This window comes from Pinus tabuliformis, chromosome 9, assembly GCF_031772625.1.
Source record: "Pinus tabuliformis cultivar Carrire ecotype Pingquan chromosome 9, CPIR1, whole genome shotgun sequence".
Classification (NCBI taxonomy): Eukaryota; Viridiplantae; Streptophyta; class Pinopsida; order Pinales; family Pinaceae; genus Pinus; species Pinus tabuliformis.
Window position 1 is genome coordinate 474,759,654 of NC_142307.1, and position 17,803 is coordinate 474,777,456.

Consider the following 17,803-nt stretch of genomic DNA (forward strand, 5'->3'; position numbering starts at 1 on the left):
CACAGTACAAGATTGTTACAGATGGATGGATTCGAAAATAAACTTGTTCTCTGTCTTTGATTACTATATGCAAAATGTTGAACCCTCTGAATGATTTTTGATTTTACATTTATATCTTTTGTCCATAGTTATCTAAACTATGTGTAGTTACTTTTTCAGTTGCTATTCTATTAGTTACACAACTGTTCATGTATTCGGTTCTGCCTGTACTGCAAGATTTTACATTAGACATATTTGTCTTTTTCCTCTAAAATGAAAGAACAATTATTAAACTATTGTTTATTAAGGACAAACAAAATAGTGACCCTAACCGACTAAACTGTCCCTAACTAATACTGAGATTAAAAGAAAAACAAAGTCCTACATCCTACTTTGACAAACTGAACATAAAGAAACCAATTCGCTAATAAAACTTTCCACCTTGGCGGAGACCAACACCTGGTCATGGTGCCCTAGCTGGATGCTCCTGCATCAGGCTCCCGAGGTAAAAAGAAATCATGACTCCGGTCCATGAGCTTCTCGATTGAAGAACCTACCTGCTCTATTTTCCTGGCATCAAGCCACAAACTGTCCTCAATAGGACAGTTCTTTGACTTAACCAAATATTGCAGATACTCCCTTTGTTGAGTTCGTTTGGCCACCTGAGTGTCGAGGATTCTCTCGATCTTGGGAGGCTAAATGTAAGGCATTTGTCTCATCCAAGTTTCTCTTCCATCTTGGGTGTCCCATGTAGGCTGTTTGGTTTTGTCTTCTTCTTTTGGGTCAGTAGTGTAGGGAAAAAAGTCTGCCACATTAAAGATGGGTGAAATGCCTATCCCTGGTGGCAGCTATATCTCATAGGCATTCGCTGAAAATTTCTGGAGGACTTTGCAGGGACCTATCTTCTTGTACTTCAGCTTGTTGTATGCACCTCTAGGGAAGCGTTCATTGCACAGATGTGCGAGGACTTCATCTCCCACATTGAACTGCACTTCCCTTATTTTCAAATCTGCTTGTTGTTTATATTTTTGGCTGTTGTCCTGCAATTTAATTTTCACCTGCTCATGCAAATCTCTCATCGCGTTAGCGAAATCTTCCCCATCTACACTTCGCCTTTCTTGCTGTCCGAGATCTCGCAACTCATGCACTCCACAAGGATGCATGTCATACAAGATCTGAAAAGGACTGCAACCCGTGTTGTGATTGGGTGAGTCATTATAAGCGAACTCTACCTAGGCAAGTACTTGATCCCACATCCGTGAATTCTCACCAATTAAGCTTCGTAGCAGGTTCCCCAGACTTCTGTTTACCACCTCTATTTGTCCATCATTCTACGGATGATAAGCAAAACTATAACTCAAATGTGTGTCCATATTCTTCCATAGGGTGTGCCAAAAGTTCCTAGTGAACTTCACGTCCCTATCAGAAAGAATAGACTTAGGCAAACCATGTAGCCTAACAATCTCTGTAAAGAACAAATGGGCCATGTGAGTGGCATTGCTGGTTTTTCTGCAAGGGATGAAATGTGTCATCTTCGAGAACCTGTCCACTACTACCATCATCGAGTCATAACCCCACTGTGTCCTTGGTAGACCCAAGACGAAGTCCAAGCTGATTGAGTCCCACGGTCTGCTTGGAACAGGAAATGGTGTATAAAGTATCATGTTTTGACTATGACCTTTGGCTAACTAGCACACTTTACATCTGGTCACAAATCATTGTACATCCCTTCACATTTTTGGCCAAAAGTAAAAATGACTGAGTTGCTCTAGTGTCTTTTCTATACCGAAATGTTCGGCTAGACCTCCACTATGCTTCTCCTGAATAATATTCTCTCTCATTGAGCAGTCATGAATGCATAGTTGTCCCCCTCTAAACAACAGTTTCTCCTGCAAGTTATAGTCCAACCACGGACTATTGTCTCTCACCAAAGGATTCTGGCATGCTTCATAAGCCTCCTTAAAATATGTGTCAGTCTGATATAAATCTTTCAAGTGCTCAAAACCTAGCACTTGTACAATACTCTCCTGCAAGAGTAAGGTCCTCCTACTCAATGCATCCGCCACCTTGTTGGCCTGCCCGCTGATGTGTTTCAACACAAAGGTGAAACTCTGCAAATATTCCACCCACTTGGCATGTTTGTTATTCAACTTATGTTGTTGCATCACATACTGCAATGAAAAATTATCCGAGAACAAAACAAATTCATTCCCCTACAAATAGTGTCTCCAATGCTTCAGTGCTTGGACGACAGGATAGAATTCCTTTTCTTAGGATGAATATTTCTGCCTACTTTCATTCAACTTCTCACTGAAAAATGCAACAGTTTTATCCTCATGTCTAAGTACAGCTCCAACAGCTGTATTGCTAGCATCACAGCGAACCTGAAAAAGCTTTTTGAAATCTGGCAATCTCAGGATTGGTCTCTCTGTGATCTTCTTCTTTAGTAGCTAAAAACTCCTCTTTGCTGCATCAGTCCATCAAAAAGGCTAACTGGCCTTTTTGATAATGTCCAACATAGGTGCACAGATTTCACTAAAATTTCTTATGAATTTCTGGTAAAAACTTGCCAGCCCATGAAAATTGCGTACCTTAAATAATCTTTTCGGAGATGGCCAATTGACTATCATTGCAATCTTCTCCAGATCCATCTTCAGCTCGTTTTCTGCAATTAGAAGCCCAAATAAATCAACTCTTTTTGTAGAAAACTACACTTTTTTAGATTTATCAACAACTTATTATGCTGCAATTTTTCCAGCACTTTTCGAACATGTCAAAAGTGTTCCTCCCTTGTCTTGTTGAAAATTAATATGTCGTCCAGGTACACTATCACAAACTTCCCGATGTATTCTTTCAGCATTTCATTCATTAACCGCATAAAGGTACTAGGTGCATTGCTCAGTCCGAATGGCATAACCAACCACTCATACAGTCCCTCGTTAGTCTTGAAGGTTGTCTTCCACTCATCCCCCTCTCGAATTTGAATCTGATGATACCCACTTTTTAAATCGATCTTAGAAAAATACGCTGCCCCACTTAGGCAATCCATCATGTCGTCCATCCATGGCAGTGGAAACTTGTACCAGATGGTGATCTTGTTGATGGCCCTCGAGTCTGTGCACATCCGCCATTCTCCTCCTTTCTTGGGAGCGAGAAACGTTGGAACTGCGCAAGGGCTCAAACTCTCCCTTATCAACCCTTTGTCTAGCAATTCCTACACCTGCTTTCTAATCTCCTCATTGTCTTTGGGGCTCATCCGATATGTTGCCTTATTCGACAAGCTTGCTCTGGGTATGAAGTCAATATGATGACTTATGCTTCTTTTGGGGGGCAGTTTATCTGGAAAATCATCCACCACTATGTCAGTAAACTCCTACAACATCTTCTGAATTTCTGTGGGAAAATCTAACACCTCTGTGTAAGCAATACTGTCTTTGCTCTTCTTACAATAGCATAGCTCACCTCGTTGTCCTCAAATTGTTTTAGAAACTGTTTCCCGCTCATTAACAATACTTTTGTCTCACTTTTCCCTGTTGTTTCTTCCTCCTTGATGGGAACAAGCATGTGCTTGATCCCATCCTTAACAAACTTATAACAGTTTGTCTTCCCGTCATGTACCACCTTCCTATCACACTGCCATGGCTTGCCTAGCAATATGTGACATGCATCCATCGGCATTATGTCACAAATGACCTTATCCTTATATCTACCGATATGAAACTCCACTTTGCATTGTTCGTCTACCAGCAACTAATGGCCTTTTTGTAGCCATGAGACTTTGTAAGGGGTGGGGTGTTTCAACCACTTCAACCCCAACTTTTCCACCATCTGTGTGGCCACCAAGTTATCTGTACTTCCACTGTCAATAATCAGCTTACAACACTTACCATGTGACTTACAAACCGTCTGAAACAAAGCTTTCCACTGAGTTTGCTCAGTTGTTTCTTTGGTTGGTTCAACAACATCTTGTTCAAAACTAGGGCTTCCCCTGTTTCTAAAGCATTCTCTGCTTCTTGGGGACATGCCTCTGCTTCTTCTGGTTGTGCGACATACACACCCCTCTGTTCAGCTTGGTCTGCCTCAAGACACTCAAATGATCTATGTCCCCACTTGTGACACCTGTAACATTGATAACCAGCTCCTCTACCTCAGCCATTTCCCCTGCCTCGCTGATATGGCCTACCACCTCTCGTGTTGTCACCTTTTTCTGTTGTTCCGGAAGCTTTAGAACTGCTGCCTTCCTCATTACTGCTAGCAGTTCACCCTCTACCATAAGACTGGCCTCTTCCTCTGTCGGTTCCTCATCCTCTCCTGGCATTTTGTTTTCTAGTAATTTTCTCTTCAGCTTTCATAGCACTCTGATATGCTTCTTCAATGTTTTTCGGAGAAAGAATACTAATTTCATCTAAGATTTCTAGCCTTAAACCATTTACATACCTGGCTGTCTTCTCCAAGGTGTCCTCTGTATAACCGGCCCTTAAGTTCACTCGGTAAAACTCTTCAGTGTACTCCCTTACTGTCATCCCCTTCTGTTTCAGATTCTGCACTTGCCTGTGTAGTGCAATCTGGTAATCCTTAGGCAGAAATCTTCCTTTCAACTTGGCCACCATCCTTGACCAGTTCTTGATCGGCAACTTGTTCAACCTCCTTCTCTCTGTTTGGACACTGTCCCACCATAGGGCTGCGTGTCCCTTCAACTTTGTCGCAGTGAACTTAACTCTGCAATCTTCACTGACCTCCTCACACTCGAAATACTTATCCAGTTCGCTGATCCAGTCCAACAGAACCTCTGTGGACAAACTGTCATCATAATTTGGGAGTTCTGGTTTGGGTTTGCTACTTTCTAATAAGACCAACCCAACAGTCTCATTTCCAGGCCTTCTACATCTGATCCATATGTTGCCATTAGAGCTTCCTCTTCGCTATCATCACCTATCTCTGGATCCCTTCTTCTCCCTGCTTCAACTGCCTCCAAACAGGCAGTAAGAATCCTAATCTCCTCTCTCAGTCCTTCCTCTGTTATCCTTCGAACACCTCTTCCACGACCTCGCCTTCCTACCTCCATTTCTCCAGCCAATTCCAAAACCTGGCTCTGATACCACTATGATGGGACCAACCCACACTCTAATATACGACCTTATCTAAAGTTTGTCTGACGTTGATTAATAATTTGTGTTTGGATTGCGGTTAGGCACTAATCACACATTAATCATAAGATATTTTCCAATGGTGGCTGAATCATTTATGAAAAGGTTTTAATGCGACAGCTGACCTGTACCCACCTCGGTTCTCATTTTCCCGCTTGTTCAATTTGGAAAAACCCTTGGCATTTTGGTATTCTGTCATTTCTGCTTTTCATTCTGCATGGTGAACTCAGTGAGGGTTTGTTCTAGTAATGGCTTTCTATGCTGTCTGCGAATGGTAATGAGCCACAGGCTCTGCCTGTGCTGGTGGTGGCTATGCTCTTTGCTAGCGCGGCTCTGTCACGCGTTCTGGAGGTTTGTCTGTTCAGCTTCTGGGCACAGAATGTTGATTTATTTACTCGAGCAAGGAAACGACCACTGGTTGGTCTTGTCTGGTCTCTCAATTGTTCCTGTTCTGCTATTTCTTTATTTTGCTACGGTTCTGCTGCTAATTTTTTTGTTAATGTCTCCGCATGCTCTAGGTTACAGGCATGGTGACCTCACTCTGCTCGTATTCTTCAGGTAAATTAACTATCCATGCTTCATTTCTATTCTTGTTCGGTTCCAGCGCTAACAGTGTGTTGCCCCTTTGGTCTTAGGTGGTCTCCGTGTTCTGTGGCTCAATGGCCTGCGTTTTCTTTGTGCAAATAAGTCTCCAGGTAGTGGTTTTTTTCTCCCTTTGCTCGAATTGTATTTCTCTTCGTTCTCTTCTATTCGCAGTTGAACTAACAGGTTTTGCCTGCTCTGGTCTCACAGGTCAGGGTTCGACCTTGGACGTGGTCGGTTTCGAACTCCTCGGTTCCTATCCGGTAGGCTCTGTCACTGTCTTCATCTTATGGTTGAAACTAGGGTCTGTAGGTTTCGTTGGCCGAGTCACAGCATTTGTTCATTTGTTCTTCTCTGATGTCGCTATGCGACCTGGGCTCACTTGTCACAACCCTTGTTTGTAATTTGTTTCATTGTAACTATATAGTTGGATACAAAGGTTGACTGTACCAAACCCTTGACTAGGGTTTACTATTTCATGGACATTGTTTTCTTTTTACTTTTTCCGGCAAAGTAACACTAGACTGTTATGTATAAGAAAACATATATTTTTTCCTTATTCTGTTGGAAATGAAAAGAAATTACGTTGAGATAGACTGTCATTGGTTACCTCTGTTTGGGGTTTGTGCAGTTGGCACTCAGGTTCTTGTTTTCTGGTTCAGTCAGTTGTGCTGCATTAGATTCTTCCGACCACAGGCTTATTTATTGTTTGTCCATTCTCATCTTTGGAAAACTTGTATACATTCGATTTGACAGTACTCTGTTCTTTAAGAGAGGAAATGTATGAAACTGTATGCGTGCACCATATTTGTCATTCTAAATTATTTAGTGGTTAAGATAAAAAAAGGAAATATAGATACACAGTACAAGATTGTTACAGATGGATGGATTCGAAAATAAACTTGTTCTCTGTCTTTGATTACTGTATGCAAAATGTTGAACCCTCCGAATGATTTTCAATTTTACATTTATATCTTCTGTCCATAGTTATCTAAACTATGTGTAGTTACTTTTTCAGTTGCTATTCTATTAGTTACACAACTGTTCATGTATTCGGTTCTGCCTGTACTGCAAGATTTTACATTAGACATTTTTGTCTTTTTCCTCTAAAATGAAAGAATAGTTATTAAACTATTGTTCATTAAGGACAAACAAAATAGTGACCCTAATCGACTAAAATTTTCCTAACTAATACTGAGATTAAAAGAAAAACAAAGTCCTACATCCTACTTTGAAAAACTGAACATAAAGAAACCAATTCACTAATAAAACTTTCCACCTTGGTGGAGACCAACACCTGGTCATGGTGCCCTAGCTGGATGCCCCTGCATCACTCATAATACGGCCAAGAGACCATTGTTGCCTCCCAAGACTTTTCATAGTGCGTTAGTGACTGTCGATCCATTTCACCACTTGGTAGTTGTTGACAAGAAAATGCTTTTCATTTGTCTTTTCTTGCTACTGTTCTGGGTCTTCAAACCAAATAGAGGACTTGGAGTAAACATTACGAAATATATATGTCCCTCAAATGCTAATGAAAACAATGATGATTGGAAATTTGTGGCAACACAATACAGAATATAACAGGTGTGAAAGATATATATGATAAGCTGAACAATAAAATTAAAATTATCATCCACTCATATACTACACAGTTGATACCTGATTTTTATATACATTCATATCTGACAATTAATGAATATTGTTGTAAGTTTATATCTTTTCATATTGATCGTCAATTTTACCTTTGCAACAAGTTTAGTAATTACATTTTTTATTAAATGAAGAGTCTTGTGATTGAGATTTATTTGAAATACATTTTCCTGACCTATCACATAGAAATTATAATTGTCCAAGTTGTTTAAAATTTGATATTTTTTTTATAACTATTATTAATAATTGTTCCTGAAAGAGGAAAAATCATGTTGTTATAATGTTTATGAATACATCAGTTTCATGGGTATCAATTTTAAGAAAATGGGTATCAATTTTAAGAAAATATTTGATACTGCTATACACAATGTATCTTCACCTTCTTTGAATATTAAGCAAAATGGAATATATATGGGGTGGAAAATATTTTTTTTATGCAAAATGAAAACTTGGTAATGGAGAGAAGAACTTGGGAGAATGTGATGTGTAGTATTAAGAAGCTTTTTCTTGCAATGTAATAAATTAACGAAAAGGAAAAGTTTTTTTATGTGATGAGATGTATTGCATGAAAAATTGTGTGCAATTATGCTAAAGGATTAAATTTTGTGATGTGAAAAAATGTTTTATTTAATTCAGCATGTAAAATGTTGTAGAGAAAAGTTTTTTTTTAAATTATTACTAAGAAAAGTTTTTTTTATAGAGCTACTATATATCAGAACTAAAAGATCTTCCTTGTGAGACAGTTTGTTGGCAGAGAAGATATTTTGAATACAAAATGGTCAATCGAACAATTTTTTAAGATGTTGCAATCAACTAAAAGTTGTATTACAGAAAAAGGAAGAAATTCCTTGGTTTGTGTTTATGGAAACAGGTTGTATCAAATGAAACTAAAATTTTGAGTGATGTGTGGACATGGAAATTTATTGGGAATGAGATATGTTGAAGAGAAGGGAAACTTGAGGCTATGTGGTGTTTCGTAAGTAAACGAAAATTGGATGTGAAACATTGCTAAGCAAGAACATTTTGCAAGATGCTAAAAACAAAATTTACACAGATATTCTGAAAAAAAATATAAGTTTTTTATTCTGTTATCTTATTTTGAAGATAATATCTTTAAACATATGTGACACATTTAATGAAAAAATTTTAGTGCATGCAACACATTCCAAAGAAGAAAAAAATTGCAACATATGATAAAATTAGTTTTTTACATAGAAAAATTTATTTCAATTTTATATAAAATTTATATAAACAAATTTTTTTAGTTTTCATATTACTTCCAATAATTGTGAGTGGGATGTATATATTTTCTTTTAAAATTGGAAAGGTAATTAGTTCAACTCTTTTACTTACTTAGTAATTTATATTTTTAATGAATTTCTCGAGAAATAAATAAATGATCAAAGAAAAATTTCATGTTTAAAATTTATGAGTTTGTTTCTAGTTTCCAAGTAATGATATGTTTACTTAGTAATATATATTTTTAATGGATTTTTCCAAAAATAAATAAATAATCAAAGGAAAATTTGATATTTAAAAATTATGAGTTTGTTTCTAGTTTTCAAGTAATGATATGTTTCTTTTTCTGCATTTTGGAAATTAAACCATGAATCCAAAAAGTTAAATTTTTGGTCCCTTTATATCAATGTTAGAAAATATGATCCCTTCATACCATGTTAGAAGATATACATATAATTTTCAAGTCAAGTTTTGATATATAACACTGATAACATACATCATATGTGAAATGGTCATAACAACATGACCAACCCCTAACAACATACTCCAACTCTACCAATGTTTTGTTATGTTTAGTGGTATAGACAATTGATTTGATGTAATTAATTTATACAAGAAATGAGATTATTGCATAGAAACTAAAATTTCCACTACACCATAGCAACACCTTTATAAAACTCTCTTTGGAAACAATATCTCTTTGACAACACAATGGTATCATAGACATCACAAGTGCACTTTTTGAATTTTTTGTTTCTTATTTAATTTATGCTTTCACCTCTTCATTATTCTTAATATATGTTAGTTAATAACTAATCCCTCAATATTTATATTTTTTTTCTTTCATTTTAATTTTTAATTTTGTTTATTTTATTATTCTTTCTTTATTTAACTTATTTTACATTTTTTATAAACCCTTACAAATATCATCCCATAGTTATAGCGAGTCAGTATTTGTCAAAAATCCATTGGTCAAAAGTCTATATAGGGTCAATGATAGGATACAAACTAGAGCTATACATTGTTCACTAAAGTAAAATCTAGTTTTCCAAACATGTCAAATCTCAATAAAACATGGATTTTAGAAGTTGACTCATCACCTGGATTTGGAGTGTCAATTTGGTGAAATAATGCTACAAAGTGTATGAAATGGAAATCAACACTTAGTCTTCAATTTCAAGCAAATTGGTGTTATAAGGTGACAATTGATGATTTCATCAACATTAAATTAACATACCATTCAAATCAATGGCCAAAATGATCTCAATGATTATCTAGCGGATCTAGATGATTGTGAATAACCTTGAAGTCTTATTGAGATATATGAACCACAGGAGGTAAATGTCGTAGAAGGTAATTAGAAAAAAAGGCATAATGAAATTTTATAATTTTTTTACTTGGTAAAGTCATATAGAAGAATGAGTATGGGTTGAATAGTCATTCATAAAATCAACACTTTTAGTTGAATAATATGGATTAAAGATACTAATCCCAATTATTTCTTGTTTCTTTGAATCAATGTAAAGCATGTTCATATTATAGATGACATGTAATATTAATTTCGTAAATCATGTATAGATGATAGGCAATATTAAGTTCGTAAATCACATAGTAGATAAATAGAGACCATTATCTTGAATATTAAATTATATGGCAAAATTCTTTAAAAAATAACAAAAATAATCCCATAAACATGACTTCCAAGACCATTTGTTAATATATTTATAAATCATTCCAAACAAAAACCATGTATGGTTTCTTAAGAAAAAAATAAAAGTTTCATATATCTTAAATTTACAAAATTTCATGGTTACTTGGATTGGCTCCTTAAGGGACCTAATTTCTTAAACGAAACATAGAAGTTCATATAGTTAAATATTTATATAATTTCATGGCTTATTTATATTAGCACCAATAAGGGACATGGCTACATTATTGTAAACACTCATGGCTTCTTTAGGGTATGAAAGCTATTGAGATAGAGCTAGTTATCTCTTTCAAATATCTTGAATTTCCATTACAAATTGACTTCATGAGGGGATTGCATAATGAATAGAATATTGCTTTCCATGGAAATGGTTCTATTGTTTATAACATTTAGATAACATATCAGATCTTATTGATATTGGTCTCATCACTATCACTCAAATTTAATCTCCTCTAGGTGCGATACAAGATAGATAATTAGAAAACCAACTATGAGTTGGAACCAAAAACAACATAGGATAGAGCATACATGAAAGGAAATCATTATTCATAAAATAGATAAGCACATTTCATTGAAATAAAAAAGATAAGATCTTATTGAAATTGGCCTTATCATCATCACTAGACTTTAATCTCCCTTAAGTACTTACATAAGATAAATCATTAGAAAACCAACAATGAGTAACAAAAAACAACATAAGATAGAGTATACATGGAAGGAAATCATCATTCATAAAATGGATGACCACATTTCATTTAAATAAAAAGATAGAATCATGAGATTGAATAGATGATTATAAAGAAACTACGAATAATTTTATCAAAATTATTAGATTATACTCGTAAAAAAAAAGATAACTAGAAAAAGGAGGATAATTGACATAAACAAATACAATAATTTTTAGAGGACTTTTCTATAGCGTGACTTTTTGGAGTTTCCGATGCTGAAATCTGGTAGAAAAAATTAAAGTAAAAACTTGATTCAGTAAATATAAGAATATTTACTGAATTATTTAATTAATAATCATTTTGTTTATGAAAAACGTGTTCAATATTGTATTTGGCTTCCTAAAAGGACACAGGCTTTATGTCATCATGAAGTGGCAAGATACATACCAAAAACACTCACATCCATACATTTGAAAAGATTGAGTACAATTATGTGCTCAGTTCAAAGAATATAATGCTATGTATCTCATTGCTCTGTTGAATCACAATACAAATACGGAAGCCTTCTTCAATGGGTACAAGATATGAATCGAGACCAATTTTATACATATGAGCAAGTAAAGTTTATTGTTATAAAAGGCAGTTAACGTATTATTTGTCAATTAGACATATAGAGTAATATTGGACATTGGTTGAGGGTTTAAGATAATTCTATGGAATTAATTAGCTATATGGATCCAAAATACTTTGAAGAGTATTTTATTAAAATTAAAATATTTAGAATTATTTGTCAATTAGAAATATAGAGTAATATTGCACATTGGTCGAGGGTTTAAGATAATTCTATGGAATTAATTAGCTATATAGATCTTATTATAATTAAAATATTATCTAAATAACCAAAATAGGTTATTAAATTATTTAAATTTAAATATTTTATTAAAATTAAAATATTATTAAAATAATAAAAATACTCCATTACTAGAATTGAAATATCATTTAAATCTAATAATTTTAATGTAATCTAAATAGTGGAAATAGTGAATTACTAAAATTGAAATATCATTTAAATTTAAGCATTTTTAGATTATTATTATTATTTAAAATAGTAAATTATAGTGAAACTAAATATTTATTTAAAAAACTAAAGTGTAATTTATGAATTGTTTAGTTAGTTTTTTTCTTACTTTAGGTGTTGCATGAATTATAGCCTGGACTTGCATTCTATTTTTGTGGCAAATACCCCTCCCTTTGTTTGTTTAGTTTTTCCATTGTGTTATAGAGATCACAATTGAACAAATTTCAAAATAGGGCTCAATTTAGTACTGCATGTGAGGATTTTTTTCTGCGTTGGATGTTAATTGTGGAGATGTCATATCCAAAAGGGCATGTAGGATAATGGAGGGGTAGGTGCACACAAAAAATTGATTTAAGGTGGAAACTGATAGTGAAGGGTGGAGAAAGATAGAGAAGACATTTGAAAAAAAAACTAAGAATATGATGATCAATGACATTTTAATTTGTTGGATTGAAAATCTTGTGAGCTTATGATGGAAGCACAAGTGTACCGCACGAGGTGCGATAACCACAACCACCACCACCAACATGCATGCGACCTTTAGTAGGAAATCATCTATGCTATCTAGTGAGACCATCGTTCCCACCCCTTATCATATGGTTGTGATTCAAATCCACCTAGCCATATAATTTAATCCTTCACCTCGCAACATAGTAGAAAAATCTCTAGAATAGACGTTTAAGGATTCATTGATCATATAACAAACGTCAATATATGCAATAGGTAGAAGTCAAATTAAAATATATGGTTTTATAAAAAATATCCATGATAAACATTTCAACACAATTTAATGGTCATCTAATCGATCTAGATGGCTAGGGTAGCATATCATGTCACATCATAACATGAAAGTTTGGGAACACAGTGTTAAAACTCAAAGTATGATTATTGGTTACAGATTTCACAAATTATAAATTATAAATTAAAATCATGAATATTTTTTTATTTATTGAAATCATGTTTTTCTTAATCAAAGAGGTGAACATTCAAGAAATTTCCAATTCATGGCTTTTTAATGCAAATTTTGAAATTCAACATATGAGATTTTTGAGCAACTAATACAAGGTAAGGATTCCTTGGGAGTAGGGATGGTGCATGTAAAGAGATGCCATGCATAAAGATGAGTTAATAATTATGTTTATTTTGAAAATTTATCAAATTTATAGTAAAAAAATTATATCTTTTAATTATATAAAAAAATTTAAATATATTAAAAATTAAATACATTTAAATTATTTAATTTTTAAATTACATATATATATATATATATATATATATTTTGATTTATGGGAGAAGAAATATAAAATTCTAACCAATATTTTTCAACTTTGAAAATATTTTAATTTTATAAAATTAATTTTTTTAAAACATAAATTTTGCCTTTATTTTATTATTTAAAAAAGATAAAAGTATTTTTAGTTATAATAAATTTATAAATTTAGCAGCTAATAGACATTGGGTAGATTGGAGATGTTCATCTCATGATTGTGATTATGCCAATGTAATAATAATGCTATACCACCCTCAATTAATATGTGACACAAGTTTCATCTACTCTTACATATTATGAATGTTGGTTTGCAATGCCTTCAAAAAAAATATAAATAGAACTCATTGCCTTATCTAGGCTAAATTATATGGATTTTCCATTGCCTCACAATTACATTGCCCATGATGATGTCCTTACCCTCTTATAAATAATTAAGTCAATCATCATTACATTAATTAGCACTTGGGTTAAAATGACCTTCATCCAAATAAATTAGATAAGGATGATTCTCCCTAGCTATGGAGAAAATTCAGACCCACATGAAGATCAATGACTACCTTCGTGTTAATAATTAGGTTAATCATAATTGTACTAATTACCACTTTGGTTAGACTGATTTTCATTCAAATGAACTAGGTAAGAGAAATCCTCCTAAGATTTGGAGAAAATTCACAATCCTACATAAATCACAGACTAATGAATATCTCCTCCTCCTTCCCACCAAACACCATCAATTATCCCTTGTTTGATATGGGTAGTGTACTGTTTTATTCTAAATGGAGTGGGTTTTTCAATTATAAGTACTTATAAGTTTTTTTCAATTGTCATTATTTATTAAGTCATAAGGCGTCTCCCTTATCCAATCCATGTCACAATGTGACATGATGTGCTATCTTAGCCATCCAGATCAGTTATATCACTTTATCATGGATATTATTTTTGTATAAAACCATATATTCTAATTTTCAACCTTTACCCATTGCATATTTATTGATGTTTTTTAGATGACCAATGAATCCTTAGGTGTCTATTCTAGAGCTTCTTCTACTATCTTGTGAGGTAAGAGATCAAATTGTATGGCTAAGTGGATTCAAATCATGAGCCTATGAGAAGGGGCGGGCACAATGACCTCACAAACTAGTGTGGGTGGTTTCCTACTTGAAGTCACATGCATATTTGTGGTAGTGGTTGTGTTTATCACACCTCATGCAATGCAAATGCACTTCCATAATAAGCCTGCAAGATTTGTCAATCCAAGAGATTAAAATATGTCATCTATCATCATATTTTTAGTTTGTTTTTTCAATTGTCTTCTCTATCTTTGTCAACTACAAACCAATTTCTTTTGTGTACCTACCCGTCCATCATCCTACATGCATTTGTATTGGAGATGACATCCCCACAATTAACATATGATGTAAAAAACATTCCTCACATGTAGTAAAAAACCATGCCTTCATCTCGAAATTTATCTGCATTGTGATCTCTACAAGGCAAAGGAAAAAAAAATAAACAAATAGAGGGAGAAGGATCTTTTGTGCCACAAAAATAGACTGCAAGTCAAGGCTAGAGAGAAATAGATATTTTTTGCCACAAAAATAAAATGCAAGTCAAGGCTATAATTCAAACAACACCTAAAATAAGAAAAACACTTTTTATTTATTTATTTTAATTGAAAAAAAAATTCCCACACCTATAACACTACCATGTTCTTCTCTTCCCACAAACTCACCAAATGTATTACTAACTTTTCAAATTAAAGTAAATGTAATTTTCTTTTGCTTTTAATAAACACAAACGGAATGTGATTTTTTTTTTAATAATATTTAATTTTAAAGTTTTTATCATTTTAATTTTTCAAAATAAATATTTAATTTCCCATGATTTAGTATTTTAAATAAAATATTTAAATATTAAGCTAAAAATTCTATGATATTTCATTTTTAATAATACTCTTTTGGCTATTAAATAATATTTTAATTTTAATAAGACATCCCTTCAATTATTTTAGATCTATGAGGCTAATTAATTCCATAGATTTCTCCTCGCTCCTCGACCCAAGTTCAACATTACTCTATATTTTTAATTATTTTGTTTATACATGGAAAGTAGATGGACAAATAATGAGTTGAATGCCTTTTATAACAATAAACTTTTAACTTTTACTTGCTTGTATGTCTAACAATTGTTTCAGTTCAGATCTTGTACTCTTTGCCGAAGGCTCCTGTTAGTATTGTATTCAACACAACAATGGGATACAAATCATTATATTATTTAAACTAAGCACACTATTTATGTATGGATGTGAGCGTTTTTTAAATGTATATTTCCACGTCATAATAGCATATAAATATGGTGTAAATTGACTACTGTGATTCGATCTAACAATGAGATACAAATCATTATACTAGTAATTGCATCATATGTTGCAAAGGAACGCCGTAAGGCATAGGAAATAGTAGCATAGAAGAAAGAAGATGTGATATGTTATGCAATTTAATTCAATATTTAAATTATAAATATGAATTAAGGATAACAATCAGAGTTTTTCCCATTGAATTATAAATATGAATTAAGGATAACAATCAATGTTTTTCCTAACAATGGGAAATAGTAGCATAGAAGAAAGAAGATGTGATATGTTGTGCGATTAATTCAATATTTAAATTATAAATATGAATTAAGAATAACAATCAAAGTTTTTCCCATTGAATTATAAATATGAATTAAGAATAACAATCAGGGGTTTTCCCAACAAAGCATGTCCAATACTAATTAGATTCGCATGCATCATACAAATAAGTTCAAATCATTTCAAATTCTTAAATCAAATCCACATGCATCATACAAATAATTTGAATCCTTTCAATTTTTTCATGCTTCAACTAATTTACTATTGTATTAATCATATCTTCTTGCATTACACAAACATGTTCCAATCCATTGAAAAATTTTAATCAAATCTTCATACATCATGCGGAGAATTTGAATCATTTCAACTAGTAATTTTCATTTGGTGGGCCATAGCCATACATTGGGATCCATTATTGATTTTAGCAATGTCAAGAAGCAAAGAAAAGATCTACTTGGTGGGTATTATGGGGTCTGCACTGATTTCCATGATTATTCCTCTAAAAAATGGGAAGATCAGTCAAAATATCAAATGGCATACAATGAAGCTTCCAAACTGTAAATATTTTTAGGTAGCTTGGGGCATTGTACCTGTTACACAGTAATTTGTCACTGTCTCCCTGTCAGTCACCCTACTGTGTCAGGAGTTCACAATAATCAAGTTCATGCCTTCTGAACTGGCCAAAAACCCACTTTTCTAAAGTTTTCCTCATCAGCGCGTTTGTTTCCAAAATATCCGCGATGACTGGCGCTTCATAACAGACCGCGTGCGCTGCCAGCGCGGAAGCACACGACTTTTCCGCGCTGATCGAATTTCATGACCAGCGCAGCCTCTGTTTGTATCTACCCGCGCTGACATGGCCCTTTCCATTATGTCTTTGCGACGTCAGCGCGCCAGACCAGTTATGCACCCGCGCTGATCCAGTTTGGGCGAATTTGTTCCAACAGCCAGCCTTCCAGATAACTCCAGACTTGGTTGTTGGCTTTTTGAGTATCGCCTCCCTTCTATGGCATGTCTGTTCGACCCTTTGCAACTACTTCCCTTGAACATAAGCTCATCCTTCCACTATTCAAGGAGACTCCTTCTCCTATATAAACCTCTACAATTACCATCAGCAGCTAGTTTTTGAATAGCTTGGATTATGTGGAGCTTATAGTGCTCAGATTGCTGCTACTATAGGTAGTTGGTGTGATAAGTGTGGAAGTGCTTGATAGCTTAGGGAAGGTTGTTTTGTGTTGCTTGTGTGAGAGAGAGAGTTTCTTGTCTTGAGAGAATCATTTCCAAAGGTGAATGCTTGAGACACTTGCTGACTGGCCCCTCCTGAGAAGGATACCGACGTCAGAACATTTGGTTGTACTCTTCTTTGCTTGATTAATAATAGATGACTACTATTATTGTTCCATTCTCATTTGTCTATGTAATGGTTAATGTGAATTACATCCTTTCTGACTGATGTATAGTTGCTTTTATTAGATTTCACGCTTGTGTTTGTTTCCTCTTCGTGTGTGCAGGTATCTATTCGCGGAGATCGCGGAAGATCGTGACCAGCCAGAGCGGAGGAGCGAAGGTGGCATCCCTTCATCAAACAACAGCACTGGAATCCAAGTAGGTGTTCTTGCCTACCTTTTAATTGCAATTAGGAACTTGCATAGTAGCATTGACTGATTGTTGCTAGACCCATTCTGGGCTAGTAGGGATCGCCTCTATCCGTAGAGGGGATTTGCCTCTCCAACAATTTGGCGACTCCGCTGGGGAGTTCAACCTTTTATCTCTTGTGTCCATTCTTGTGTGAATTTGATTGTTCTCTCTTTTCAAGATTTGGGGATTGATTCTCTGCTTGTAGACTT